Source organism: Grammomys surdaster, unplaced genomic scaffold (genome assembly GCF_004785775.1).
Source record: "Grammomys surdaster isolate TR1022 unplaced genomic scaffold, NIH_TR_1.0 126121, whole genome shotgun sequence".
Classification (NCBI taxonomy): domain Eukaryota; kingdom Metazoa; phylum Chordata; class Mammalia; order Rodentia; family Muridae; genus Grammomys; species Grammomys surdaster.
Genome location: NW_021620929.1, coordinates 3,206,850 through 3,211,849, shown reverse-complemented (window position 1 = coordinate 3,211,849; position 5,000 = coordinate 3,206,850). Strand labels below are relative to the sequence as shown.

Sequence of the window (5,000 nt, the reverse complement as noted above, 5' to 3'; positions counted from 1 at the left end):
ATATCTAGCCACAACGTTCCTGTCTTTCTCTACTTGCTCATGGTCACTCAACCACCACCTTGCCTTCTATGGCTTCCCTAGATACAGCAATGGCCCCACAGCCTGTTTCTCTCCAATCCTATAACCCCATTTGTTTTCAATCAGAGCTCCGACATCACATTTGTGCCTGGTGGCCGCTGCTCTTATTTGATAATGTCTAGATGACATCTGCTAGAGACTTGGAAATTATTCGGTGAGTGGATGAACGCACGGTGAATTAATGGTGCCCTCCTTTTCAACACTGAATTGCCAGAACAATGTGTCTACGTTTCACCTTCCATGGCAGGGAGTCAGTGTTCTGACCTTGGGCAAATCCAGATCCCTTCCAGGAGCCCAGCTTGCAAATAAATATAGAAGTCAGAATAAAAACCCCTCTGCATGGTTAGAATGCCCCGGGTTTTAGACACATTCACTGTCTGGATGTTCAGGAAATAGAAACAAAGGTAGAAACCTAGATGGATGGCAGGGTGGGGGGCAGAAGGGGACATGGGAAATGGACTTCTGCAGCTATTAGAGATCTCCCTTCCTGACACCTTGGACTGGGTTCCTCAAATTCATACGAGTAGAGGGACTTGACTAGAAAACTCTGCTCTGCAACTTGTGTGAAACAGACACAACCACATCTGCAGGAGAGTGGGTCCAGGACTCGGGATAACTGCAGAGCATCTGACATGAAGCCGGTTCTGAGACTCGTCTCTGCTCTCTCTACTCATCACCTTTGGGAAATCTCTGACCCTGTGTCTCCAGATGAAATCGGAATGAAAACACATAGCTGATGGTAAACTAACGACGAACACGTGATAGTGATATGGGAAACCTGCGGGGGATAGCATGAAATGATGTAAACAAAGTTCCCAGGATTCTCAGTGTGCAAATAGTCTCTTTCCTCTCTGAGCCTCAGTTTCCTCCTCTGTGAAATGGAATTAATGGAATGTATTCCTCACAGGAGCTAAGCCAAGCAGAACGGTCTAAAACATAAAGCTAACCCATACTGAGCCCAAGAGCCATAGGGCTGTCCTGGTTTTAATGTGTGTGACATAAGCAGACAGAAGCACATATCTAAGGTCATGCCCTGAGTCTATCCAAGGCATCCTGAATCTTCTGTGTTGGTTGGAACCTGAAAGGGATGAACTTTGGTCATGTTTCTAGACTGCCACAAACACCTAAAAGTTACTTGGAAAAATACAGTTTAGGGCAGAGGAGAGGCGCTGCTGGGTAGGGATTGGAGCTTTGCACGGGGAGTCACAGTGAATAAACACTCCCTCCGCTTCCTGTTGAAGGGGTAAAATGAGTGATAGGGATTGGAGCTTACTGGAGAGTGTGTGTTCTGGCCAAACTGGCCTGCTGCTCTCCTGCTGCCTGTGTTCCTACATAGGAATGGAGGCCTGACATGGCCGCCGTTTCTAGAGAAGCCAACATTCCAAAATTTTATGTGCAATAAATGGTGGAATTCAAGGTAAAAAGAAGTGAGCTAATGATGGCGCTCTGGAATCCTAACTATAATTTGTGAGCTAAAGTGTCAAGTTACAGAATTTGCCACATGAGTAACACAACAACATTAGTCTATTTCCTGCTACACTCCTATAGTGCTGTTCACTTAACATACATTCAGTGCTTAGTAAGTACTCCAGTAGTGCTGTTCACTTAACACATATTGAGTGCTTACTAAGTACTTCAGTAGTGCTGTTCACTTAACACATATTGAGTGATTACTAAGTAATCCAGTCAGAATGGGTGGGACTGGTGTCAGCCAGTGGCACACTCTAATAGAAACAGCGGTTTGCATGTGATTAGATCCCAAAGCTATTTGAGAGGATTCCCAAGGGGAGGAGGGATTATGGAAAAATCACACTCAAAGGTAAACATAGATCTTTCTATGCCAGGATGAATCTGGGCTTTGCCTGAAGTTATCACAGCAGGCAAGTAGTGTGTATACTGGAGAACCTCACAGAAAGGGACGCCCCATCTTCCTCCAGGACCATCTGGGGACCAGCCCTCCCCCACATCAAGCCCATTCCCCACCTCTTGTGTTCTGTTTCAGTGTACACACTCTATTTTTACTCAAAGTAGATTTAAGTGAGACAGAACCCTCCCCGATACTGTCCCCCCATCATCTGGGCTTCGTTGGTAGGGGTGCCTTTGTAGTAACGATCTGGGTCCTGAAACAATTTAGGAAGACAGCGGGACTTTGAAACCGACTGTATTTCCTCTTTTTATGATGGTTCATTTTACATTTTTATTGGCTCTCCGCTGATTGCTCCCGGCTCTCTGACGGGATGTGAGATGCGCTGACATTTCTGGAGATCAATATATTAATAAATCACGAAGTTCATAATGTCTGATTTGCTTCTAAATGAGACAGAACTATTATCACCATAAAGTTGCACATAAAATATGCCCAATTGTGATGTATTGTGTAGTCTAAGCAAAGGCATTGAGTGAATAACCTTTCCCCCAAAGAAGGAAACAATCAAAGCTGACTAACTTCATTAATAATTCAAGGTGTGTCTGCCAAGGCTTCATTTATTAAGTGCACAGTTAAGAGGCTTCCACACTGAGTCCTGGAAAGGAGGATGCTACCTTGACACTGCCTCCCGCCTCTGGGCAGGCACACACTTCTCATACCAACTGACTGACTGCAGCCCTCACATTTGGCAGTTCACATGCCAGCTGAGGGTATTGTCCAGTAGCCTTCATCAGCTAATAAACAGACCAAAACAATACACACAATGACCGTCTGGATTATTAAGGGCAGAAGACTTGAAGCCATGTGATAACTCCAGGGAGAAAAAGGCAGGACATTTTCTCGATGGCTGTCAGTTATTAAGTCTATTTGCTAATGCTCCAGGCACTGTTTCTGGTCTCATTACCCATAGATACCTTGCCCTGTTCCATGGCCGCCTTCAGTCTCCATGCTCTCCCTTCCAGAGTCTTTGGGTCTGCTAACAGCCATTACAGTTAATAAAGACGATAATGAGCATGTTAGCCAGTCAGTGTCCAACCTGAACTGACAGTTGAGTGCTTTTTTAACAGAGTAAATCGCAGAACAAGAACATTCCCCCGTATAGAAAAGAAGTCCACTTAATTAACTAGATCCATCAGGAAATATGCATAATCATGACCTACACAGTGTCTAACTACCTGACCATTGGGTTCGGCTGTTGAGAACACCTTTCAAATAACCATCATGACACAAGCAAGAATTGAATTATGTATTTTGGCACCTATTGTGCACACAGACATGGTACAGACCTTATCTCGCCTAGATTTACAGCTACAAGGCACATATGATCATAACTCATATTAGTCTAATAACTGTGTACCTCCTAGGGACAGTGCAATGATCAGATCAATTCTAAAATTATTACTATGCTCTCTGAGCCCACTAAGCAAGGCACTTGATACAGCAGACACGCTCTCAGCTCCCTTCCGTTACTTCTCTGCTTGAGATATCACATATGGTGCGCGGAAGCTGACGTTTGCACCAGCAACAAGGAAGGCTTGTTGTCTTGGATTACAAGGACTAGGCTGACTGGATGAATTAGCTTTTGACTCTTGCCCACACTGATTTGAGAGAGTTAAACATATGTCACATGTCCTAAAATAGTAATGACAGTGTGCTGAGTCCCAGTTATCCTGGGGGATCATCTTCCCCATGTTATGTCACTTCATATTGATAGCCTGAACCAGCCCATGGTGGGAATGTTGACAGTAAAGACAGTAATAAGTGGTATCTTCTTCCCTCTCAAGAGCAGCTATTGGATGTTTAAAAACCCACCAAGACTAATGCTCTACTTGGAGACCGTCTTTACCTAGCAAGTTGTCTGGCTGAATAGCTTGTTACTCCTCACCAATTCAGTGAGTTTCCACCTTGAGTAAATGCTATGCTCACCTGAGATGAATCCGCTCCGACTCTCGCTCTGAGCATTTTTTTTTTCAATTTCTCTTTACTCCTTCATATCTCCATCTTAAACTGAAATTTAAAAAAAAAAAAAACAACAACACTACCCTTCCTTCCTGGAGACTTTTCATTTATAAGTGAATTGTCGTCACTGTTTCTTAGTTAAGTGGGGTGATTAAAAACCCATCTATGTTTTCCTGTTATTTCCAGCAGATAGCCTAGCTCTTGAGATTGCTCTTCTCTACCCAGGCCAGCCGCACTCATTAACACACTAGCTCCACAGGCTGGAAGATCAGGGTCACCACCCTGCTGAGTCCAAAGGATAGCCCGTAGGTGCTTCCCCACTGCCATCTGAATGCTGGCTGGTGGTAGGATTTGGACTTTGTTTGACTAATTGCCCCCTAGAGTCTTGAGACTGCTGGAGTGACTAAGTAAACTGTCAAAAATTTCATCTCAGGCCCTTTTTCTAGACAAAATGGTCCACTTAAAGTATCATCTAGACATCAGCCCATGGCTGATGAGCTCTGGGGAGGCTGAGGTGTCTCAGTCACAGCATCGCCACAGGTTCGGCTGCAGAAGATGATGCTTGGAGACACGGGGACATGATGAACACGGCCAGCTCCTTGCCCAGAAACACCTTATAGGGTCCCTACTTCCCCGACACTGACATCTAGGTAAATCTTTTCCATTTGCTTTTCAAACCTGGTCAAAATTTAAACGGATGTGACATTCTCCTGTCACAAACAGAACTTGGATATCATGATGTGTACGGTGACGGCGTGGACTTTTAATGGCTGTGTTAGGTTTCCGAAAGGTAATTTCTGGCAGTAAGTGCCACCTGCCCAGAAGCTGCAGGGGACATTTGACAAGGTCATCCTCACCCATTCAGTGCCCTGTGGATCAGATGACCAAGTGTGCCGCGCCATCTGGCAAAGGAGCAATGAGTCCAAATAGGCTCTGTACTGAAGACGTTTGGGGTCATCGATCCTCAGCTTCCGTCTAACAGAAGTAGAAAGTAAAGATGTTTCCATGGGGCTGTTTCTTAGGAGCGTTTTCAGGA

The 5,000-nt window shown here is 44.8% G+C and overlaps 1 protein-coding gene across 5 annotated transcripts in view; it reads left to right on the top strand.

The window, feature by feature from the left end:
• Kcnip1 (potassium voltage-gated channel interacting protein 1) overlaps nucleotides 1-5,000 on the top strand; it is a 360,908-nt gene that overhangs the window by 330,336 nt on the left and 25,572 nt on the right. The window lies entirely within an intron of this gene.